Source organism: Rhipicephalus sanguineus, chromosome 1 (genome assembly GCF_013339695.2).
Source record: "Rhipicephalus sanguineus isolate Rsan-2018 chromosome 1, BIME_Rsan_1.4, whole genome shotgun sequence".
Classification (NCBI taxonomy): Eukaryota; Metazoa; Arthropoda; class Arachnida; order Ixodida; family Ixodidae; genus Rhipicephalus; species Rhipicephalus sanguineus.
Window position 1 is genome coordinate 192,220,677 of NC_051176.1, and position 26,402 is coordinate 192,247,078.

General features: G+C 45.4%; 1 long non-coding RNA gene across 1 annotated transcript in view; it reads right to left on the reverse strand.

Moving 5' to 3' along the window:
- LOC119404496 (uncharacterized) overlaps nucleotides 1-22,118 on the reverse strand; it is a 46,707-nt gene extending 24,589 nt beyond the window's left edge. Inside the window, exon 1 of the long non-coding RNA XR_007417095.1 lies at nucleotides 21,953-22,118. This is a non-coding gene — a long non-coding RNA (uncharacterized LOC119404496). The remainder of the gene's footprint in view (nucleotides 1-21,952) is intronic.
- Between the last annotated feature and the right edge of the window lie 4,284 nt (nucleotides 22,119-26,402).

Below are 26,402 nucleotides of genomic sequence, written 5' to 3' on the forward strand. Positions count from 1 at the left end.
ACAACAACATATAATATAAGCATTCTAAAGAAAGAAACAGATCTAATCGATTCTGACTCTGTCCTCGTGGCTTGAAATGAAACTGCATTGCATTACTGTAATGAATGTAGTGCAGAAACCGTGCACAATATGCATTATCAACACAGGAAGACACAACCAGGTTAAGCTTTGACAATAAGGCTTTATTAAAATGCTGGTTTGGTTCCTCCATAGCTTTGGGAAATCAATGTCATTTAACACCTCTACAATCAGTATACAATATCTGAAATGAGAAATCATAGTGAGAAATGGGCAGGTCAGCACATTCACCAATCGAACACTTTGCATTCCAGTCAATTATAATTACAGCAGCAGTTTGTCAGATAGAGCAGATAGACATATGAGTGACTTAAATTTATATTTAGTGGAAACCTCGGTCCAGTGCCAACATCAACAATAGTACTTTCATATTTGTTGAGGCATGTGGTCATCATTGGCAATAATAATAATAATTTCTGGGGTTTTACGTGCCAAAACCACGAGGTAGGTAAAGGCACGCTGTAGTCGAGGGCATCCGGAAATTTTGACCATCTGGTGTTCTATAACCATCTGTGTTCTTTAACGTGCACTGCCATCGTACGTACACGGGCTTCTACCATTTCGCCTCCATCGAAATGTGACCGCCGCGGCCGAGATCGATCCATGACTTTGGCCGGCACTGTTGTGGCCGCCTCCACCTTTGCAATGCTTTGCACTATGTGCAATGCCCGACTCGTTCAGTACTGTTTCAGGTGGGCTCTCATAGTCGTTATTGTCAGTGCGTGACAAATGTGTTAGCAATGACCACACAGTGAATGTGCTTGCACACTTTGAAGTGTATCAGGTGCGCACACACTGCACATTCATTGCATCTCAAGGGACAGCAAGCAGCATCCCGACTTTGTCACTGTATAAGAGTGCCCTTTAGTAGACTGAGATGGCACAGTCCACGTGCCGTCTTCGTTTAATTTGGCACAACCTGCCATTTCAGTGCCAGATCTGTGGTACCTTTCAACTGCACTCAACTTCTTGCCCTTGATCATCTGGATTGCCCTCTTCATCAAAAAATATGTCAAGTCCATGAGTGCAGAAATTAGTTTATCAACACGCTTATTCTTCTTCCCTCCAGCATGCTGTGCTTCATCGTCCTGTGCATGCTCTCAAGGTGCATGTTGGGTTGATACTGCCCTCGTCCTAAAGCAGTAGGCCCGCTCTTGAGGTCTAACTGCATAGTTTGTCCTTGAAGTACTTCAGAAAATCCCTCAGTTTTTCTTCCTCAGTGTCAAGGAATGATTGAAGATACAGATACTTTTCAAATTCTTGCTGGTCAAGGAACTCTAAAAGGAGGAGTAAAATGGCAACTTGGGCGAGTTGGTATCGGTTCATACTTCAAATATCAGCGCACCAACAAAACGAGCACACTAAAGCGGAGGAAACGACGCACACAACAAGCGCTGACTGGAGTAAAATGGCAACTTGGGCGAGTTGGTATCGGTTCATACTTCAAATATCAGCGCACCAACAAAACGAGCACACTAAAGCGGAGGAAACGACGCACACAACAAGCGCTGACTGGAGTAAAATGCAACTTGGGCGAGTTGGTATCGGTTCATACTTCAATATCAGCGCACCAACAAAACGAGCACACTAAAGCGGAGGAAAACGACGCAAACAACAAGCGCTGACTGGAGTAAAATGGCAACTTGGGCGAGTTGGTATCGGTTCATACTTCAAATATCAGCGCACCAACAAAACGAGCACACTAAAGCGGAGGAAACGACGCACACAACAAGCGCTGACTGGAGTAAAATGGCAACTTGGGCGAGTTGGTATCGGTTCATACTTCAACACTAAAAGGAGTCGCACGTTGTGGTACACGTCTGGCCTCAGTTGTTTTTCTACAAACTCATGTATCTTCTTCTGCCAATTCCTATCCACATGCCAGGTGCAGAGAAGTTTCTGCTGAGGGACACCCATAACTGACGACCATGCCTTGTAAAATTGTGAGGCGTCAGACATAAATGTCTTAGCAGCCACTTTTTCGTTGATGGCACACTCAAGAGACCTGAAAAAGCTGCCAAGTTTTCCTCATTCATCCTGTTGCAGATGAAATAGGCTATAGGTATACCTTATCCCACTTCATCTAGCACTAGAAGAGTGGTCAGCTCAAACTGTTACCCTGTAGTTCCATGTGTTGAGTCAAGACACACAGTGCCCGTGCCCAATTTCTTCTAACAGCTCTTTTTGTGGCTCTGTCATCAAAGCAAGGGCAAAATCTGTTGCAACCAAAAGTACCAGTTGGGTCCACTGCACCTTGTGCCTTATACAGACAGACAAGTGTTTCACCTTTGTCTTACATTGCTTTCACCCACATATCTACACTGACAGCATCATTGGTGTGACACTGTTCAGGAGCAGCAATGTGAAACTGCCGTTGATGTTATGCCCGAGTATGCGTTCTGCCAAATGTGCTGGCCTCAGCTTACATGCCCCCAACAGATGTTCTTATATTATTCAATATGGTTTTCATGGGCACACCACGCTCCAGGTCCTCTGCTACGTTGGTTAACCCCGTTGGCCTTTCTTTGTCACTCATCCTCAAGTGCTGAATTTCTGCTTTATGGCCATAATGCTTTCTTTGGTGCCTTACATTTATGGTGATACCTTCAGGTGCCGGGCTCTGGTGTTCTCCTTCTTCGTCACAGTAATAAATGAGACATATCTTACCGGACTTGCAGGTACCTGACTTTTTTTCTCGACGATTACCATGACCTTCCTTGGCCTAGCCACTCCTGATCTATTAGAGTAGTAGTGGCTCCTCGTTTCCCCACTGGCCAGCTTTTTGGAGCCGTGTGAAGAACAAACCAACAGTTCGCCTCTTCCTGAGCTTTCCATTCACTGAATTCTGTAATACAAATACAACATAGTATCAGAGAGAGACATTAAACCAACGAAAATAGTTCAAAGGCCTTAGACATAGATTACAGGGGCGTAGCCAAGGGGGGGGGTTGGGGGGTTCAAACCCCCCCCGAAATTTTTTTCAATTTTGCTTGCGTATATAGGCACGCACACATACAAACGCACGCACGAACATACATAAAGTATGGTTGAACCCCCCCGAAAAAAATTTCTGGCTACGCCCCTGATAGATTAATGTTAAATGTTTTATTTTGCTCCCTCACTCTCTCTGCTTCACAAAATAAATTAAGTCCTTCAGTTACCCTTCATCTCATTCAGTGCACTAATATTCTTTCTGAAAAACTTCTGAAGCATAAGTTTTTGACCGAGCTTACGAATGTGCTATCAACGGCAAAAACGGCTGGGTGATAAATGTGACATGAGATGAACATGGGTTTTAACAAAAATGGGTCATACAAATGAAGAAACAAAGTATACGGCTTAACAGCGGAGGTCATCAAAAGGTATCAAAAGGTATTGTGTCGGTGCGGTGTATTTGATTCCTTTGAGCTGTGGCAATGTATACATAGGCCAAACAGGCCGATGCATTAATGTTCGGTTACAGGAACATGCGCTGTCCATCAAAAATGGTACGGGCTCGCATCTGCCATTTCATTGTAAATCTTGTGCATGTGTGCCCCTGTTTTCGTCCAGGAAAATCTTAAAGCGAAGTTGTGACGCAGTCGCAAGAGAACTGGCTGAGGCCTATTTCATTAAATTGTACGGGAGTGGGTGTGTCAGCGTTCCCTCTATCGTCCTGCACAGCAGTGAGTTTGTTTTTTTGCGAGATCGCTTTTGATTTCGGCCGTCTGCACATGTGTGTAATGGCATATATATTGAGTGTCCTTTCGAGAATAAACCAGTTGGTAGTGTGCGCTTGTATACGTCTCTTCTTCCTGTTTCGTCCTTGTCCCTTTTTGCGCCACCGTCTTATACTTAATTAAAAAAAAGCCTTTAAAAGGTTAAAACTTAAAAAGTAAGAACAATAAAAGTCAACAGGTTTTGCAAAAACACAAAATCTTTCTTCGAGAGCACACGTTTTCCAGAGTTTTGTGTGACCTTGCGGAGACCTTGTTGCACAGACTCAAGAAAACCAGTGATGTGCCTCCAAAAAACAGAGATGGGACAAAAACTGCTGTTATCCCATACGTGCACCAAGTGTCACATAGGATTAAGAAGGCTGCAGGGTGCGCAGGAGTCAGTGTAGTGTTTACCGCCCCCAACAAACTTTGGAGGCCTGTGCAAGCGTGTAAACGTGAACAGTGAAAGGCCTGACATGCTGCAAGAAGCACACCACGAGGTTTTTGTCTTGCAAATGCGGCATCGTGTATAAGATTCCGCTCTCTTGTGGATGTGTTTACATCGGCCAAACTGGCCAATGTACTAACGATCGCTTGCGTGAACACGCCAACAATTTAAAAGTCTGACGGCAACATGGCCTTACGCTGTGCAGCTTGCGGTTGTACCCCCTTTCTTGACCAGGCTGTCGCTCGGACCCAGCTGTGTCAGCATGCCCCGTGTCACTCTCGAAGAAAGAGTCTGCGTTTTTGCAAAACTTTTATTGTTGTTCTCACTTTTTAAGTGTTAACCTTTTCAAGGCCATTTTTAATACCTTGTTACAGCCTCCTTTGTTCAGCTGCATCATTGTTTCTTCATTTGGATGACCCGCTTTTTGTTAAAACCCATGTTCATCTCATGTCGCATTTATCACACAGCCGTTTTTGCCGTTGATAACGCATTCATGAGCTCGGTCAAAAACTTCTGTATGGTATCAAGGGTTTTTTCGCTTTGTCGCCCTGTTTCCATGGGCACGTTACCGCCTGTAATCTTTAGCGAGAAAAAAAAAGCGTAAGGAAGAAAAAAATTAATTTTTTTTTTTGATAGTCTTGTTCTGAAGCACTCGATGTTACCACGTGATGAGTGTAGTGCATTAAATGTTAGTTTGAAGTAGCGCTCTATATGTCGTTTTCACTGTCCCTGTCTTGTGCGCTCACCTGTTTCAACACATCATGTATCCACCGGACATATTTGCTCTGCTTTGTTTTTAGAGGGAAAACAAAAAAGCGACGCAAGCGGCAGTACTTTCAGTGTGATCGAGCAAAATTGTGAAAATTAGTGCCTCTCTGCATACTTCTTTTCTTTTTTTTTTTCTACGCGACAAGCACATGCGAATTATAACTAGCTGGCACAGTGAATGCACGTGGAAGCGGTCATGTGCTGTACAGCCTCACCACAAAAGATGATAAAAATGCACTGACACTGTCTTTTCCAACAACTATAAACTGAAAACGGGATGGGTACTCACCTTTATCTTCGTGGAACGCCTGCTGCACGTAGTCAGCGGCGAATTTGTGCGCTGCGATGTGGTGCTCCACATATTTTTCCAGTGAAGACAGGCCAACGCCACAAACGTCGCATTTCATCACCGACGACACTTCGTGACACGTGCGCGGAGACAGCGCCGGCGGAGGTGAAGATGACACTAGGACAGTAGGGACGAAATTCATCAAGCACGTGACATACTAGGCACTCCGTGGCGACACGGGGAAAAGTCAAAACTAACTTAGGGAAAGAAAGTCTTCAAGTGACGTCACACGTGAGTGACGTAGCAGTGACGTCATCTATTGTTCGCGAGAGAGCCCAGACTCCGGCGAAACGCATGTCTTGCGAGGAGCGCTTGACAACAGGGTTGCCACTGACTTTCGAGTAAATGTCGCCAAACGAAGAGCAAAAAGTCGCCAAAAGTCGCCATTTTTTTACAAATGTCGCCAAAGAAGTCGCCATTCTCGATATGTGCGGCATACCTAGGAATAAAAGTTTCCACTCACGTATAGCCAGTAGAATACAGTACCATCCAAGACCCTGAAATTATGTTGACGTTTCCCAATGCCAGTCGTTTCGCCCGCTTCACCATGGGAGTGCATAGTGCTACTTCGCCGACTAGCCGCAAGATGTGCGTGGTGGCGCAAGGGTGGATGAATGAAACGCTCATGATATCCTTCCATCCCTGTCCGCTCGTTTCAAAGGTAAAAGTGTGGTAAACCTTGGGCGAAAACCGTGAAAGCGTTGTTTGTAGACAGCTTTATGTACCCTTATATGAATTAAAAGTATTAAAATGTTTATTGAAGGTAACATGACAGAATTCTTACAGGAACCGATTATTAGTGAGTCTTACACCTTTTCAGTGTGAACTAATATGATACCGGACGCCACTGACCCTTCCTTATAGTCACTTATATCTACACGCGTCAATCTGATGCGTTATTAATGATCAGGTAGACAGTGTAAAACGTCACATAGCAATTGTTTTCATTGCACACGCTCACCGAGAACAGTGGAAAATGCCTCAATAAATATTTTTTTATTGCACGAATAGCCGCGTATCCGCCTCTCTTCGCTATTCCAAAACAGTCTTTACGAGCTGAATGGGGGTACTGCAACAGTGAATAAGTCACCAAGGTATTCAGAACAGTTGGAGCTTTGGCGGAAGACATGGTCGGAACAAGCGGCCAACCCGTCGTCTAGCCCCTTCAGAAGCGAAACTTTAGATAAGCTTAAAGCACCTATAAAGCCATAAATGGATGGATGGATGGATGCTATGAGCGTCCCCTTTATAACGGGGCGGTGACAAGTGTGCCACCAGGCTCGAAAAAAAAAAAAAGAAAACCTTTACTCTCTTTTTCTTTTTTTTTAGCGTTGGCCTAGTGTCTTTACTTCAATTAAAACTATTTTACTCCAGAAGACAAAAAAAAAAACCTTAAGTTTTCAGCTTCGTTCTGTGCCCTTTACGGCAGAATGTCCTTATTTTTTTTTCCCCATTATTTATTTTTGTCCTTTCTCTCTAGTTTTCTGCCACCAATACTCTAACCGTCTCTTACTTATTTCAATCGCGGGTGTGTTCAGCTTTCCATTGTCTCTAAAACCCAAGGCGTCATGTAGGCTCGTGCCCAAACGTACACCTGGGTGGATGTCTCCACATTCAATCAGAACATGCTCCGCCGTTTCCTGATCTTCCCCGCAGCACGTGCATTGTTCTTCTTCTTTACTGAATCTCGCTTTATAACTACCCGTTCTAAGGCAACCCGATCTCGCTTCAAACAGTAAAGCGCTTCCCATTGAATTGTCGTAAAATGCCTCCCTCCTTATTTCATTTTTGCCCTTCCGGTAGTTACTCAAAGCCGGTTTTTTCTCCATAGCTGTCATCCAGTAAATCCTCTCCGCCTCTCTGACTTTTCGCTTAACGCTCTTTGTTGACATACTGCTTACACTACCAGCCGTATATTTACTAGTGAGCCTCCTAGTTCTTTTTCTCCACTGTGTGTCCACGCTCTTCCTATACAAGTAACGGAACACCTTCTCTGCCCATCTACTCTCCTTCATATTCCTTAGCCTTTCTTCGAACCTTATTTTGCTCTGAGCCTCCCTCGCCTCAAAACCTGCCCATCCCATATCGCCCTTTACAGCCTCATTTGTCGTCTTCTCGTGAGCACCCAACGCGAGGCGTCCCACAGTCCTTTGATTTATATCCATTCCCGATTGCACCTCTGCTCTCATGCACACCACTGAGTTCCCAAAAGTAAGCCCCGGAACCATTACACCCTTCCACAGACCTCGAAGCACCTCGTACCTATTGTATCCCCACAATGCTCTGTGCTTCATTATTGCAGCATTCCTCTTTCCTTTTGCTGCTGAGGCTTTTTCCTGTACCTCCATGTACCTGTCACCCTCATTTATCCATACTCCGAGGTACTTGTATTCGCTCACTCTCGGTATTTCTTGGCCCTGTATTGACACCGCCTGATCACAAGGGTCATTGAATACCATCAATCCACATTTTGTTACACTAAATCCTAGTCCTAGAGCTTCCCCTTCCCTTCCGCATATATCCGCCAGCTGCTGTATATCCTCTCGACTGTCAGCAAATAAGACAATATCGTCAGCATAAAATAATCCTGGAAGCTTCTGCTCAATCCTTATAGTCAAACTTATAAAACTTATAGTCAAACACTGCCCCCTCGCGGTTTGCAAGGCAGTCCGCTGACTTACATTTTGCTAGAATGTCGCTGGGGGACTTTCCAGTACCTCCTGCATCTAGATGAATTGAGGAGATACACACGAGCTACAGGACGGACATACCGAATGACGCGTATGTCCGTCCTGAAATACCGAACATACCGAAAAAACCCAAGAAAAATACAGAGAATGTTGCCGCTCAATCGCTGGGAAGACACTGAGCTTAGGTTGCATAACTCAGTGGAGACATAAGCCGAAAATCGCCAAAAATTCGCCATGTCGCCAGTCATAATTTTAGGTCGCCACGGGCCTCTCAAATTCGCCAATTTGGCGAAAAGTAGCCACCATTGGCAACCCTGCTTGACAAGCGTGAGTGCTGACGAGCAGTGCGACCCAGTGTTCCGTATTCAATACAAAGGCACAAGGTGCCCGAGCGGTGCACTGTTCCAACTAATACCAGCAGATCTTGAGGGTCTTATTCCTCATTAACCAAATCTTATTTTTCTCCATATTCACGACCGCTCCAGACGCGTGGCAAAACTGCTTAGTTTTCTTGAATACTACTTTTGTAAGCATAAAAAAAGGCTACGTCATTTTAGCATTAACACATTTAAGCATAAACAATATTAAAACACCACCATTCGTTCAAACATGCTGACCATGCAAATACTATAGGTAGCGGGAGAACTGCCCCTATGGGAATTAGTGGTTGTACTGCACGAGATATGTAACCAAGCTACTATCCCTCGATCTTGGTAACCTGTTTTGCGTACTCTTGCAGTTCTTAATGCATCTGATGGCATTAGCTTTAAGGGGCGTTCATTCTTACCTCGATGCCTTTCTTACGTGGAGGAATTACATTGATGGATTTGAACTGCCCGGCCATTCCCAGAGTCCGAATGCGCTAAGTTTTTTCATTCCGAGGAATTGAAAGGAATGAAATTGCGGCAAGTTCTAATTCCCCGCAATAGAATTGAAATGGAATGGAGGCGCCCATTCCGCCACACTGCTTCCCACCCACTGCAAAGTGCTCAGCCATAATTCTTTATCATCATCAGTCACAGCGCAAAGTGCACATAATGCCTTACATGTGTGTAGGGTGTACCACGAGACTCCGAAGAATGACGAAAAATGGCATAGTGGGAACTTCTCTACTTCAGAAGAATTAGGATGATTTACGGCGTAGTGGGTACCTTGCATGTGTACTTGTATTATTGCCCCAAGAGACTCTCCAGCGGGCTCTACAAAGTCCGCTCTTCCAGCTTTCGTTGCGACTGTGCTACGTGTGTCGCGCAGGCCTGGCGATCTCTTTATCAGAACAGCGGTCTCGCACATCAGAGAGCACACTCAATGACGTGCTGTTTCTGAGATCGTGCTCACTCCCTTGACACAAAGCATTGAGCCCACTGAAAAATTCGTATTTGTCTTTTGAGAAAATAAATACTATGACTTTCAAATTAATACTGGTTTGTGGTAGTTGGTAGAAATTCGTGGTACAATTACTTCCGCTCCTCTGAAGAACGTATTTTACCCTTGTCCCACTTTCCTAAGAGCAGGGCAAGTAACTACATCACAAATCCAATGTTCTCTATGATTACCTTAACTTCAAAATTTTCCATAAAAAATACCGTTACGAACCGTTACGGAACATTTTTTTTTCGTTCCGGAACAGAAACGGAACGGAACTTTTTGCGGTGGAACGAAACTAAAACCGAAACGAAAAACATTTCGTTCCGACACCCTGGTTGAGTCCCCGACGATCGGATATAAGTCACAGGGAGGTCTGACACGAATGCGATGTCGGCGGAGCTTCAACGTTGATCTTTCCGGGAGTTGGTGCTTGAAAGTGATTTCAAGCAAATTGCGCTAAATTGAGATTGAAGTTCCGATGCCTACGTTGCAGATATTAATTACGCGTATCAACTAGATGAACGGCTAAGTTTAGATGGCCAGCCGATACAGATCCACACTAAAAACTTCCAGAAGGGATATTTGCTAATTTGTTTCTACACCATGTTAGACAAGCAACTAGACTGATTAGCGGGGCGATATCCCTTCTTGTCCCCCGCTTCTCTTACTGGGGCAAAAGGGACCTCCACATGGGTCCAATCATGCGCGTTTTATTGTTACCAACTCGGCCCTAAAAATATATTGACCACGCCCCTGTTTAATTATGGGGGGTTACTCAAGTGAGCGAGAGTGACAACCTGTTAAGGCGATCGCATACGGCTTGCCCGCCTGCAGTTTTCACCGTGAGAATGGTCCATTTCTTTGGCTATCAGCCGGTGCGTCTTGCAGTCTATGCCTGGTTCGGGGTACATCCGGTACATCGCGGCCTTCAACGACCCTGCCGTCGCCGTTGGTGCAGGTACAAAGGATCAAACGTCAGTGGCGAACGTTCGAAGAAGAATAGCCCTTCGGCTCTAAAGACAACCCTCTCATGGTCAAGCGGTCCCGCCGGTCAGCTGGGCAGCGCGGCGTCCGTTAATCGGCGTGGCGCCGGGTCGCAAAAATGGCGATCCGTGACAGACACACGACTTTTCTGCAAAGGGTCCTTCAGAGCAACGAAGTGGTACTGTACTTTTTGCCCGAAAGACGAAGAAGACTGTTGGGGGGGGGGGGTTCTTAAAAGGAAGAAGGAAATGAAAATGAAAATTGGGTGTAGAGTGCACGATAACTGTCTCTCAAGTGAGGACACCTCAACCGATACACTCACGGGGGACTGGGGATTGAAGGGACAGTGAGAGTGAAAAGAGATGGTAAAAGAAGAAAAAAAAAGAAAAAAAAAAGAAAGGTATGAGTGGAAAAAAAAAAAGGTGAGGGGGGGGGGGAGGAGAACGGGCGTCCGAGTCACCGTGGTGAGCGGCTAGAAAATTCGTTCGACTAGGCCGGCATCCTCGAGAAAAGCGAGTAGGGCCGCAAGGGCTGATCGGCGACGGTGCACGTGGCCGGTGGGATGGAGCAAGTCCTGTAGGGTCGCAGACGGCAGTCCGACGAGTCGGTACTTCATGACGAGCTGCTTCCGCGCGGTGTTGAGAGAAGGGCAGTCAAACAATAGGTGGCACAGGGTTTCGACTCCCCGCTCTCCGTACAGGGGAAAGAGAACGAAACGTCCCTGGACAGCTGTCAAAGATGACCACCCCTTTTTTTGGGCCCTCCGCTAGCACAATATAATCCTTTCATTTCAAGACGTGCCTGCCGCAATGGTGTATTCACAACAACAATAGTTACTCATTCGCGGTAGCACGGCATCAGAGTGGGAGAGCGGAGCCCGTTAATGAGCGTGTCTCTGCGTCGCAAAATGGCAATCCATGGCACTACGCCTCTGTTTGCAGGGTATTTCTGACGGTCATGCTTTTTTCTGACGGGGAGGGGGGCTGACCGGGCTACAGCAACCCCCCCCCCCCGGGGTACAGCAACCCCCCCCCCGGGGGGGGGGGGTTGCTGTAGCCCGGTAGCCCGGTCAGCCTCCCTCCCCCCCCCCCCCCTGGCTACGCCACTGCTCCAATCCTAGCAAAGGAGGAGCAGAAGGCAGCTGCGAAAGCGGGGTTCATAAAAGGATATTCTGTGGAGGGGGGGGTGGAGGGGGGGATAGACGTTTTGCTGGAATGTGGTTGTCAGAGCTCATTGAAGGGCTTAACTCTCAGGAGGAGAGCGAGCGTCGGTATTCTTGCAGCCTTGTGTTGATGCACGCCCCGCCTCGGTGGTCTAGTTGTTATGGCGCTCGACTGCTGACCCGAAGGTCGCGGGATCAAATCCCGGCCGCGGCGGCTGCATTTTCGATGGAGGCGAAAATGTTTGAGCCCCGTGTACTTATACTCTGTTCCAGAAGTTCCGTGCAGCAGAGCCAAGGCTACACGACCCTCGAGCGCAGGTTGTTGCGAAGCGAGATGTAGTGCCCCATATACGTAGCCCGTTGTTTGTCCTCACGACTTTTGCAAGCGGTCTCGTCGGAGGATTTTTACTTGAAGGCTTCTCTGCGTGTTGTAGCTGTGATTTGTATGACGATTTTGTCGCATTTTCTGTATAAAACAATTTTTGTGGCTCCATGATACTGAAGAAAGAGTTCTTGCTTGTACGTGTTATAACATGCAAATGACGAAAGAAATAACGCTGTTGTGGCTCGTATGTGTTATGTTTTTACTTATAAAGTACGAAGGAATGGTACGACACTGTCTAAACTTTTATGAGTAGTCCGCACAGCCCGAGCGTCCACAGCGCCGCGGAGGACCCAGTCTTGGGTTGTGATTAGTCCGCGGTGGCAGATTTGGTCGCTCCATAGTCAAAATGGCGGCGCCTGGTTCACCTGTGCGATATCGTGCAAGTATCTCGAAGACGCGCGCTTTTACGGTGCCGAGGAGAATATTTAATCGCTTTCACAATTACAGCTCATCTCACTGCGCAGTGCACAGTGTCCCGAGACGCTCCTGCCGCTTTCGCTGCAGCGCTCGCCGCTAGCAGACGACAGGGCGCGGAAGGATACACTTAGATGTGCTCGCCCTCCTGATTGGTTGAGAAGGCCTGTAGCTTCCACAGTGCTGCACGGAACTTCTGGAACAGAGTATATATTTAGATGCACGTTAAAGAACCCCAGGTGGTCGAAATTTCCGGAGCCCTCCACTACAGCGCCTTTCATAATCATATCGCGGTTTTGGGACGTTAAACCCCAGATATTATTATTGTGTTGATGTTGATGCACCTCCCGCTCTATCCGACGTACTTCACCACACTATAAAGGAATCATACGCACCCCTAGCTTGCAAGGTATGAGCTTATTGGCATGATTAGTTTTACACTCAGATTTTACAGACGCATACATGATTTTTTTATGATAAGAGGACAAATCATTCCCAATTTCTGATGGGCAGAAAAGACCGTATCAACCTGGTATCTGCTGGAAACGTTTTTTAGTCCATGAGTGAAGCGATGCAGATATGGCGCAACAGAGAATTTGTTGACGCGACCCTTGCGCTCGTCACATGCTCCAATTTCGTTAATGTCTAAAAGCTGCTCACTAATTATTGCGTTTATAATGTACGTCGCAATGAGTGTACCTTTCTTTTTTTCATTAATACTGCACGTTCTTGCACATATTCATGTTTGCGCATATTACATTTTGCCTTGTTTGCTCTTAGTCGAAATAGTGTTTGTAGTACGTTATTATTATTATTATTATTATTATTATTATTATTATTATTATTATTATTATTATTATTATTATTATTATTATTATTATTATTAGAGTCATTCCACGCCAACTGTCTCAATCGGGGCGCTCGACAAAAATCAATTTCTCTAAAAAAATCAGAGAAAATTACACGCATATAGACATTAGTTTTACAGTACTTTCCCAAAATAATTTGAGCGGCAAAAATTTTTTGCGCACGTGAGCGTGGTTTGAACTTCACGAAATGTTGGAAAACCAGGTACGAAAAAAAAATTGCTATAAATCGACTTTTCCAGGCATTCTTTCAACGCTTGAATTTTTGTGTTTTTCGAGCATCATTATTTCATTATATGGCAGTACCTTATAGCAGCTTTATATTTTTCACTCCTTAGAGCGTAGGCAAAGTTGAGTAAATTTTCGTGTTTTCGGGAATTTTTTTACAAAAGACAATTACCGATCAAATGCAGAAATTATTTTTATAAAACTCTCCATAAAACGTACTATCTCCTAAATTCTTTGTTTTGCCTGTGTACGATTCATAGGCTCTAAAATAAAATCCTGAACTTTGCAAAAACGCTACATTGGCCTATGTTGAGACGTCTGTAGCACCCTAAGGTGGTCCAAGAAAAAATAAGCGGAAAAGCGCATACGATTGAAAATCATAACAACTTTGTCCAGAGAAAGTTTAATCAAAGTAGTTTTTGTTTTAGTCGAGAAAAATATTTTTGAAGTTATCCCACCATTGCATTGTTTTGCTGAGATTGGGGGGGGGGGGGGGGGGCAATACAAACCAACTGAATTTGCTGCATAAAAAAAGAGTTACTGTATTCGTAGGACATGGTTTACAGTTCATTTTGTTAGTACCTTATATTGTTTATTGCATACAAAGGTGATAATAAACAGAGGTAAAAATATAAAAATGCCATTGGCTTAGGCGCCGCAATGCCCCCATAATGAATCGCGTTGTTTATTGCATTTCTTACGCACACCGGAGGTGACGGAGGCGGCGTACAACTACGCCACAAAAATAATCTGTTGTTGTGATCTCATAAAAGCTGTAAAAGTGCATTTACCAGACTGACAAATCCTACTGTAACAAAAATCTTCTGCATGTAACCACCCAAATTAAAGGGCCCCTCACCAGGTTTGACAATTTTGAGCTAACGAGCGCAATGCATACACTGGGCGTTCACGATCACGTCTGCCAAAATTTGCAACGCTACGCGCCGCGGAAATGGGTCAAAATTCAAGGTGAACGCTGCTTGCTCTTCCTCTCGCGGGCGCGCGCTTTAGAGAATGAGGGGATGACGTACATGAGAAAATGCCCCTACGTAGATGGTAGTGCTAGTGCTGTGACGTCGCTCCTCTGCGTAGACGACTGTGCTCTGACGTCGCCAACAGTAGCACGTGACACTGCGATAATTATTTGACACGACATGTGTAGTTTGTGTAATTTGTTGCTTGAATAGATTAATAAAACTTGAGAGAAATAATGAGACACACAAAGGGAATGTGTGCGTCTTTTTCATTTTTTTTTTCGTGAATTGCAGCGAGACGCGGAGCTAATGTGCCTCCCTTTCCCATGCGTTCGTGTCCCCGCGGTTAGCGCATCGAGCAGACGCCAGCCGTGGAAACGAAAGTAATGTTCTGGCGCGTTCGCGCACTCATTATGCTCAATTATACTACCGCGTCCAAGTAAACGTTAATGCGGCACTGGCTCATGATACCGCCACTCTCGTTCCCGTACAAATGTCTCAACTTTCATGCCCGTCCCGCAGAAACAGGCAGTGCACCACAGAGAACGCCGATAAAACGCCCACGGCCGCTACATAAAAAAAAAGGTAGCGGCCGTGCAACGCCGCTTGCGTGCTCGGGCTGGCTCGGGCACGTCATGCGCACGTGACAATGCATGCGCATGACGTGTTCATGCGTATGTGTCAAGTGAAGAGGGCAGGGAAGGGATTTGGCTTGCTAAGGGCTACACGGGGCGAGTGGCAAGGGTTTGAAACTGGCCTCCTCGCATCATGGTTTCGCGCCGCTACAAATTATTGTTTTTCTCAGCTCGTAATGAACCGATTTGAAAAATTCTTGCGGCATTCTGCTCTTCATTCGGCACACAACAACTTCCAGCGTCTAACTAAAATTTGCTATCTGGCCTGGTGAGGGGCCCTTTAAGATGTCCCTAGTGTCACGGACGACGTACGGAAGGCGTGAATACACGCGCGTCGTCACATCGTGCATCGACCCTTGCGGAATACACAGATGAACTTAGTATGGATCAGCTATAAACGTCCACGCTTACGCCCCCTATATCCGGCTTACATGAACGTCGAGACTTAACTTATTGTGACGTCCGTTGGTTTTGAGAGCCCCATGCAATAAGTAACGCGATTCATTATGGGGGAATTGTGGCACCTAAGCCAATGGCATTTTTATATTTTTACCTCTGTTTATTATCACCTTTGTATGCAATAAACAATATAAAGTACTAATAAAAGGAACTGAAAACCATGTCCTACGAATACACTCTTTTTTTTTATGCAGCAAATTCAGTTGGTTTGTATTGCCCCCTCAGCAAAACAATGCTATGGTGGGAATAAACTTCAAAAATTTTTTTCTCGACTAAAACAAAAACTACTTTGATGAAACTTTCTCTGAACAAAGTTGTTATGATTCTCAATATCGTATGCGCTTTTCCGCTTATTTTTTTCTTGGACCACCTTATATAGGGTGCTACAGACGTCTCAACATAGGCCAATGTAGCGTTTTTGCCAAGTTCGGGATTTTATTTTAGAGCCTATGAATCGTACACAGGCAAAACAAAGAATTTAGGAGATAGTACGTTTTATGGAGAGTTTTATAAAAATGATTTCTGCATTTGATCGATAATTGTCTTTTGTAAAAAAATTCCCGAAATTCACTCAACTTTACCTACGCTCTAAGGAGTAAAAAATATAAAGCTGCTATAAGGAACTATCCTATAATGAAATAACGATGCTCGAAAAACGCAAAAAAGCAAGTGTTGAAAGAATGCCTAGGACGGTTGACTTATAGCGAATTTTTTTTCGTACGTGGTTTTCCAACATTTCGTGAAGTTCAAATGGCGCTCACGTGCCCAAAAAATTTTTGCCACTCGAATTATTTTGGAAAAATAGTGTAGAGCTAATGTATATATGTGTGTAATTTTCTCAGATTTTTTTAGAGAAATTGATTTTTCTCGAGCGCCCCGACTGGGACAGTTGGCGTGGAATGACCAATTATTATTATATTACTACTACAATATTACCATTGTTATTAACTGGTCAACCACAAGTTTCCCTTAAAATGTAAGAATTTGGGGTATTGGAGGCGTATCACATTATTATACTCAACGTATTTGCATTTGCGACGTTGCGTGGAGTGCCTTTCGGCCCCTCTGTGTAAATGCGCCTTATGCTAACAGCGCAAGCTCGAATCCGCTTTGAAAAAAAAAAAAATGTGGGTGATTACAACGTTAACCTACCCCGCATTGTCTCCTTCCGCATTGGTCGTTAGCCGTTTATGATGGGTAGAAATTTTTCTGGCTCGTTCATACAACACCTGCTCCTAACGCGATGCAACAATTGATGACACGAAAAATGATCAATCGCGTAGTGACCACTTATGCACGACTGCGTAAAACAAAAATAACAAGAGAGCACACTATCATTTAATGCAGCATATTTCTGACCATTGGTTCTTCGCCATTCGTCAGAAATTTTTCGGTCTGCCATAAAATTGCCTGCTTGTGACGGACGTCACAAATCTGTGAAATCTCGCGGCGTTAAAATGACGTATGAACATTAAGCATCGCAATATTATGCTGATCTGCAGCTAAACTTTTTCGAAATAGCCAGAAGAGTGTCTCGTTATGAACGCAACTCAGGAAGGCCACCCGCCGCTCACACAGGCAGAAGCTAATTATAGCGGCTGGTGAGATGAATTGATATGTGTATAATAAATATTTTCCGTTGTAGTATAATGATGTTGGGCTGTTTCTTCGCGTATACAATTCTGCGAACGCAGCTTTGCTGAGAGAGGGGGAGAGAGAGAAATTAACAGCGCTGGTGGTGTGTGCTTCTTTGCCATCCGAGTGGTATTTTGCGCTGTAAAAGTCAATCCGAGGTGAATCAAGATCAACTGGCCCGGCTGTCAACTCAGGCCCTTTAGTCCAGAAAAGCGTGGACCTTGACGATCTTCCTGGTCCGGTCGAACAAGTTGCGGGGAAAGCTTGAAAGCTGGGCTTCCCAGTGTGATAGAGTCCACTGCCTTATTCATGCCAGCTGCCGCGATCGCTGAAAGCTATCATATGAGGCAAAGCAGGTTGATTGGAGACTAAAGCGGAAACCTTTTTTAGCTCTCCCAGTTTGGCACAAATAAAACATTTAACACTTCTGCACTCTCAACGACCCACAGCAGCTTGCATATAGAGCAGCGGTGATGCTATTCCTTTTCGATGAAAGAAAATAAATAATCTATCCTGAAAACAGGAAGAGTGTTTCAACGGTCCATAAAGCGTTTACTGGTCCCGGCCCGCATTTGTGTCGTCGATGATGTAAACTTAAGGCCCGGTAAAGCAGAATAAAAAGCATTACAGATTCTAACTTTATAGAGTCCCTGCTCAGCGGTGGCCTCCTTTAGAAACGCTGGAGCGCAAGGCGCGAAAGCGTCGCATAGGCGGCCTGCACCGCATAGAGCCTACAGTGCGTGGTCGTGAGACGCGGAAGGCAATTTTCACAGCAGAAGCGTAAGACAAATTTGTTTATATAATGACGTGATTGCTGTGTTGAAAGAAAACTTCGCCACAGTGGTTCGTTTCCTAGTGTGCAGGCGACAGTCACCCCCCGGTAGATGATGATGACGATGATTGCCTTTATGAATGGCTCACACCCACTTTGGGGGATTGGCCAAGAAACGAATAATTTATAAATAAAAGTGGTCACATATGAATTGTATAGCTGATGAATTATAGAATAAATTAATAATCATAATTTTAGAATTATGAAATCAAAACCGCCCTGAGCGGAACAGACATCCCGGTGACAATGACCTAATGAGGAGGCTCCCAAGGCTAGAATGTTAGAAGCAATGAAATCCAATCTAATTCGATTAAACACCGTTTTGATAATGTTTTTCCTTATTGAAGCGGTTGCATGATAAAAAAATAATGTTCGACTGTTTCGTCCTTCTTGCAAAACGAGCAAAGAGGGGAAGGAGCCAGACCAGCTCTATGCATATAAAAGTTTAGTTTTGGAACGCGACAGCGTAATTTTGTAAAAATAACTTCCTCTTTTCTTGTTGTACAGAAATTCCTACGCCAAGGGAACAAGTGGTGTCGATATTCGTTTAGATGAGTGATTAATGCTTTACCAGAGTCTTGAATTATGGCGCGCCTTCTAAATTTGTCACGAATTATGAGTGCTGATGTGGGAATAATTGAGAGTATCGGACCACTGCGAGCTGCTTTCGCCAGAGTGTCCCCTATTTCATTCATTTTTATCCATCTGTGGCACGGTATCCAGATTAATCTGATTAAAGTTACGTGCGTAGGAACAAAAATATGAAAAGTACGTGATAATTGAGCATCACTATTTGCAGCGGGTGCTGAACACAAAGTTAAAGAATCTGTAACACTTGAGGTTGATGGGCTGAGCTTTCGTAAATCCATAATCACCGCTAGAAATTCCGCCGAAAATACTGATAAGAAATCGGGAAGTCTTAATGAGAATATCCACTTGAAGGTCTTGGAGAAAATACCAATGCTAGATTTTTCTTCGGATTGTGAGGCATCTGTAGCTATGATATTTGTTATATTTATTCTCTCTAAAGTATTTGTAGTAGGCCTTTTAATATCTCGTAAGGCAAATTTCTGACATGATTTGGATATATATCGTAAAAAAAAATGATTTCAAGGTTGTGTCTCCTTCTCATGGAACTTCGCTCAATTGAACATCTAATGGTCCAACAAGTGCTTGTACGTATATAGCCCACCTGCGGTGTATGACACCGAGGCCAGTGAGATTGAAAAAATAACGCTGGCTGAGACATGAAAATAATTTTTAATTTTATAGGATATTCATGCATCTTTAGGAATGTTTGTACCGCTAGTATCCTAAATCTGCACGAAAGAGAGGGCAATCTTGCGTCTAAGTAGAGGACATTATTGACTACGAATTTCAGTAATCCAAGGCATAACCTTGGGGCCTCCCTTTCCAGGAGTACAAGAGGACGGAATTTATAAGCCGGTGCACCCGAATATAAAACACAACCGAATTCTAATACTGGGCGTACGTACATTTTGTATATCATAATGATCATGTCCCTCCGCATCCCCGATCGACTGTTGCCAAGTCTTCGTATAGGACTCCTAGCTAGCGCCCGTACTCCTTTCTTGGTTATGTATTCAATGTGTGTATGCCAAAGGAGGCGATTATCATAAATTATTCCCAGATATTTTACCGAGTCCACTTGTGGAATATTCTGCAAGTTGCAAGTTAGTATGATATTAGCTGGGTTATCCAATGGGGACGAAGTTTGGACACGATGGTAGCGCCGTCTGGATTCTAACGGTAGTTGCAAAAACAATTAAAATGTTATCTTGCTCTCAACAGAAAAAGCTTTTATCATCTTTCACATGCAATTTAGTTTTAAGAACTACGAATATGTTTGTAGATTTTTTAGCTGTGTATAAAATGAAATACGTTTCAAACGCACAAGGGCGCTTTGATATGGCGACGGGCGTTCCGCATAGCAGACGATGCGTCGTCGTCTGCTTCTGCGTCGCCGCTGTCCCCCGCTCGCTCCGGCAGCCCCCTCTCCGCCCTCCCTGAATTTCTCTCGTTTCCATAACGTACACTGTAGTCAATTACTCATTAGGTACTCACAAGTATCTTACATACTTACTTTAGTAGGGCAGTGCTGCCGCATAAAGGTCGAGCGAAATGACAACGCTGATCACACAAACTTGCCGCAATAAATTATTTTATTGCGACTGCATCGATGTTTACACAAAACGAACGACACGTAAGTAGCGTTTTAGCATGTGTACCAGTGAATAACATGCAGGCATAAGCATTTATATGCAAAGAAGGTACGTACTACGCATAGCTTCACCACAGATGTCCGGGGCACAGAAGCTGCCCAGCGTTGGGCGATAAATACACCGAACTGCACGAAGCCTTCGCTGGTATAAGAAAGGTATACCGCTAAAGTCTCTGCACTTCTGCTGCTCAAGATGTCGCACCACTTCATTCACAGTATTCAGCAAACTGTCTATAACTGATATGAACATATCCGCGTCCCTTGCACGGCCACCAGTGCTACCAGTGCGGCGTGACTCTTTGTTTTCTGGTTTGCGCTGCCACCAAAAGTGCGACACTTTCACATCTTTTTAGCCTTCGCGCTATACACGCTTCTGGCAGCCTAAAATTAAATGAGAAACGGTTTTTCATGCATATTGATCTGAAGTCTTACAAATAAAATCGGCGAAAAAAAAGGCTTAGATGGCGTTTCGATTACCGCTGCCGGCGGTGCGTTGTCGTCGTTTCGATGGGGGCGACACCTGAAGGCCCGGACGCGAAGCTCGCATCATGCCACCGGCTTGCCCAGGCTGCTGGCGAGCCGAGCGGATACTCTCGCACCCAGACGCCGGGCTGACCGGGCTGCCGAGGCGCGCGCGGGCTGCACGAAGTAAACAGGGCAAGCTGCAGTTCTGAGGCTTTAAAGTGCGAAAAAGTACCCGTTGACGCCGCTTCAGCGTGTAAGAGCTCATCTGGGCACTACTGCGTTGTCTTTGGATGCCACAACAAGCAGCGCAACAAGAGGATATTAGCGTTGTCTGCGACGATTACGACGCGCCACGGAAATAGTGCCGGTGTGGTGTTTTCAGCTTCGCCGCGAGTGGATAACTGTGATTCAAGCAAAAAAGCTAGGAGCCGAGTGAAAATGCGCGAGTAAGTACACTAATTGCGTGTATTCTGCAGTGTGATGCCCACCTATTTCATTTTGCGAAGCTAATTTGCGTGACACGCAGCTGGGTTGAAGGCAGGCGCGAGCTTTGTGTGTGGGTGCACTTCATACCTTTGAGCGTTTCCTTGGACGAAAGTCTCGTGCAAGGTAGTGCTTTCAAGCCCAAGCAATCAGCATGTTTTGCCACTTTCAACGTAGTATTAAGCTTTAGTGTTTTGATGGCATCCACGCCTTCGAGACTTCGTCTTCAAAAGGTAATAAATGGCACGGTGCTCCTCAACAGCTGGTCAGAATTTCGTGCTTTCATTGCAGTGTTTGATGTCCCCAAATTTATTTGGACACGAGGCATCCAGCTGCACATAATACATATATTGGTACGTAAGTAAACAGTACTCGCGCCAGTGTCCTTTACGTCGCAGGCGTAGCTAACCGGCTTAACTAAGAGTAGCACACTTTCGCTTGTAAAGCATCATCGTTACAAGAATAAAATCGCGCAGGTAGCTTCCAAATGGGATCGCTGAACGGTACTGCAGGTTATACTCTCTGATAACACGCTTTTGTGAGCAAGACGCATTTTTGTAAGAGCGCCCGTGAAACAAAAATTACGTTCCGCGAAACTACCCGTAAAGCGTACTCTAATTATTACGCGATGCATGCTGAAATGATCACATTCCACAAAACTTTGTGCACAACTTGTAATATGGCGCAACAAAACATCGTTTCACTCTTTCGCGAGCTGCACTGCAATTACGACTCACGCGTACCACAGCGAGAACGTTTTTTTTTTTACAAATGTAACAGCGTACGTACCTGACGAGGTTGCTTCCGCAGCCCACTCAGCACGTACTGTAGACGTTGTGAACTTGCATGAGCAAGATGTTCTTGATGTTCCAATAAAATCAGCGAAAATGTCCAGGCTAGAAAAGACGCGAAACACGCTCTCCGACGGGCTGACTTTCGGGAGTTTCACGTTTGCTTTGTGTAGCGTCTGCTGGCGTGGCAGCCCGCGCATGTTGTTTCGTCGCGTGTGCGATAGATGGCGCGACGCGCGATGCAAATATGGCGATGCGCATGGAATTCTCTGTGTTCTGGTGCGGCGAGGAGTTACGGAGTCGCCCTCTATCGGACGCGCCTCGATTGCGTGCAGGATGCTGCCGGCGCGCGCCCCATAGGTTTTGCGGTCGGCGCTCTATAAAATCACCTCGCGGAAGCCCTCCGGGACATTTCTGCAGGTACTTTCGAAAAGAAATATGTTCTTTCCTGTCAAAAGAATAATTTTTGACGAACAGAAAGCACAAGATAGTCTACAGTCGCTGTCTCTCTGCAGAAAACCGAGCACCCGTTTCACGCGGTCACCGCGTTGAGACCCCTGAACCGGCTTCTTGCCTGAAAAGTAGTCACTCGCAGAGGGCAAAATATGTGAAATCCCTCGTTAGAGTAGACTGCCTGTATAACCAAACGGAGCATAACAGAAAGAAGCCTCAAGCCAGCGATCGCACGGGTTCGCGACGACTGACGGTGCCTCGGCATGTATCAGCGTCTGCATGTATCGTACTGATGGTTTCGCTTTTGCTACGAGCGCGTTTTGGCACCGCGCTGTGGACTTTAGGCCGCAAAATATGAGAATTTGTGAGTACACAAACAACTATTGTTGCGCGGACGCTATCAGAGCAGTTCAAAAACAATTTCGTTACAACTACGGCTTCGGTGCGCATGGCAACTTTGTGATGCGCCGTCCCGACGATTTAGTGTTTTTTTTTTTCGCCTTAAATTCGTGTACGTTTCAACGTCTTTTGACAAGTTGTCTCGCACTGCGTATTGATCGGCCTTCTCAGCGGGCAAATGCCGATCCTTCTGTTTCTTTATCCAGTGCATTCGTTTCGTTTGGTGCTCACACATAACGTGAGCAAATGCGACGGCTTTTTTTAATGCTCCTTAATTATCGATCCCTTTGCATTCCAGTAAACTTGCCGCTCTCTGTCATCAACAAATTCATAGACCATAGCTTCACCACTTCGAGATAGCTGGTGGAAGGAGAAGTATAGTCTACGAGACCGAGCATTTAGGAGCATGCAACGCCAAAGAAAAGAAAGAAGATACAGTAACGTTCGCCGGACGTGGGTGTGTGCCATAGTTATAGGATCTACTCTACTCTACTCTACATGTTCTGCAAACGGCGGCTATGAACTAGGACCCACGTGAACTTGCAATAGCGGTGAATAAAATAGAAGTTATTGCAGCAAGCAGCTGCCGCAAAACAGGATAGTAAGTATTTGACGAGTACCCCAGCAATTTTGGCAGCAGTGTCGTGTTTAACGCCAACAGGGTGGCATCTTGCCCACGTAAATAAATGAGGCTCCAAGAAAATACATGGGGTTGGAGAGGCCCAACGTCAGTTTGAGAGTGACAGAAATAAATTTGGGACATAGTGTTTGCGACAGGGAACGCAAGTGACTGAAAAAAATGTTATTGCCAACATAAATGCAGCACACAGCCACAGCATTTGACTCTCTCGGTATGTACGTCCACCAGCAAACGTCGCTTATTGTCGCTAAACCAGCTTATGAAGGCGAAAGCCCGACGCCTCTTCAAACGGGAAGATTGACCGTCGCGGCGTCAAGACGAGTGACGCAAAAAATAATCGTCACGTGATGAGGTCAACATATGACGTCATCATGACGTCACAGACCTCCTAAATTTGTAACTTCATTACGACATCATCATGACGTGACATAACGTGATGTCACATGATGACGTATTCACACGACATGGTCCCTTTGCATTGCCTCCGTGATCGGTGATGGTGTTATCATATGACGTCACAGATCGCCAAAATATGTAGCGTCATTATGACGTCACATAACGTGACGTCACATGATCACATATTCAACGTCATGGTCGCTTTGCATTGCCTCCGTGATCGGTCACGGAGGCCGTGCAAAACCGCGTTAGGTGCAGAACGCTTTTGGAGGGAGGCGCGGGAGAATAAATACATCGACTGACAAGAAGAAGATGACTTTCGCCTTCTAGTCATCTTTGGCGAATGCATAAGGGACCCTGTGAGTTTTTTAATTCAACGTATCTAAACAATGACTTGCGCATCTGCAGCCGGCTGAGCACGGGGCCGACGATCAAGAGGTCGCACGGGAGGGTTCTGAGATGGTATCGCACGTGGTAAAAGGTAGCGCCTTATCCATCCTGTGGCAGATAAGCATCATTTGCCGGCGGGAAGCGCGCGCGAGCCATCGTCTCAGTGCGCGCTGTCTGCTACTCACCGAACAACGCAGGCCCGACGCAGTAATGAAAGTCTTCGTCGCGGAAGTGCTTGTTGCACACAATACTCGTAGCCGATTGCTGCTTGCCGGTTCTTAGCTTTACAACCCACGCTTCACGCAGTTTCTTGTCCCGCGGTTACCGGTGCAGGCTGACACTGGGGTCCGTTGCGTAAGCCCGGCACTGCGGCACCGAGCGGTAGAGCCCCATGTTCGTCGCCTTCGGAGGCAGCCACTCTATTAAAATGGTTTCAATTGAGCAGAAAATGCGAGAAAACTTCAGTATTTGAACAGACCGCAGCGCATGTGGTACTTGAAACTCGTTTTCAAAGGACGCAGCAGCGCTCCACAGGCAGCCGACGCGGCCGCTGAGACCACGTGATCCTGCCAAGCACGTCACGCCGACGCTGGCGCCGGCGTTTCCAGTGGCGGGCCTCTAGGCCAATATCAGCGTCTGAAGCAAAAAATGCTATGTCATCTGCATATACGTATGTGTATACGCCATCATGGCTGGGAAAAGTGCTTAGCAATACTTTAAAAATAAGAGGCGAGGTGACTGCTCCTTGAGGAACCCCTCTTGGCTGATGTATACTTGAAGAATGAGCTTTTAGTGAACAATAAAACTCCCTTCCAGTTAAGAACTCACTAAACCACCTCACTATATAATTCGGGATATCATGAAATTTTAATTGATCCAATGATATTTTATGTTATACACTATCACGCCTATGTCTTCTTCTTCTTTCTCTCATTGCCCATTAGCAGTGATTTTGCCGTAAGTTGTCTTCGTGTTACACACCGCAACATGCTACGAAGTGTGCTTTACAGGTGAAAACTTGGCATTTGAAATCAATTATTTTGAGAGGGAATTTAACAAATTTCTGTTAATTAATGCAAGTAAATCCTGATACGTCGTCGGCTATTTGTTGGGCTAAATGTTGCCTTCTTCACTTTTGGTGGACCGGTGGCGAGTAGTGGAATTTAGCCAATTTTTGTGGCACATACCCGATTATAATGGACCGTGACGACGACATGACACGTCGACAAGCCGAGATGCTAAGGTGCTTCATCCATAAAAGGCAGTGCTAGAACGAATACAAAGGAGGAGAAGAAGACAGGACATGCGCTGTACTCACAACTGAAGTTTTTGTTGAAAAAAACGCCCCTTACATGCAGCCAGCATCATCACACAAAAAAAGTAATTCATAATCTGTTTGTTTTTTTTTTTTTATTGCTGTGCATGTTTTCCTCCAGGCTATGTCCCTCCTGCTGATATCATCTTGATGTGGTTCGCTTAGCACCTTCTGTGATAATTTTTTGTGTGACTATGTTGGCTGCATATAAGGGGCGTTTTTTCAATAAAAGCCTCAGTTGTGAGTACAGCGCATGTCCCGTCTTCTTCTCGTCCTTTGTATTCGTTCTAGCGCTGCCTTTTTTTACATTATTATGAACCCTGTGGGAGTTTTCATTTAGCCTTACGCTCCCTAATTGTTAAATGAGAGTTCTGGAGTCAATTCCTCGTGTTTACTTGCATTAACGTTCCTCGCATATTGCTCTCCGTCCAGCTTAGCCTTTGCGAAGCATGGCTCCCAATTAAAATCGGTCAGCTCCCAAGCACAGACACGTGGCGAAAAATAGCGCCCGCTAAGAGGCAAACGAAAAGTCCCGTCATATTTGGGGGGTGGTGGTAATCATCACGCGGCGACGATGATGAAAACGAAGCCGCCGCGCCAGGGGCGCCTGCGGTGGCATGGACTCGTTGAGTGCCGCCTCCGCTGGGCCCTCTAGCAAGAACAACAAGTCGTCCGATGACGCCGACATATGCCGCATCTGTTTCCGAGGGGTCAGCTGCGGTTCGCTGCTGCAGCCTTGCCTTTGCCGAGGTACGTATCTCTAAATCTGGACGACTTTATTTTTGATCATTTTGCCCACGAGGTCCAGCGCACGAAAAGACACACAAAAAAACGGGCACAAGAGTAATACGTATT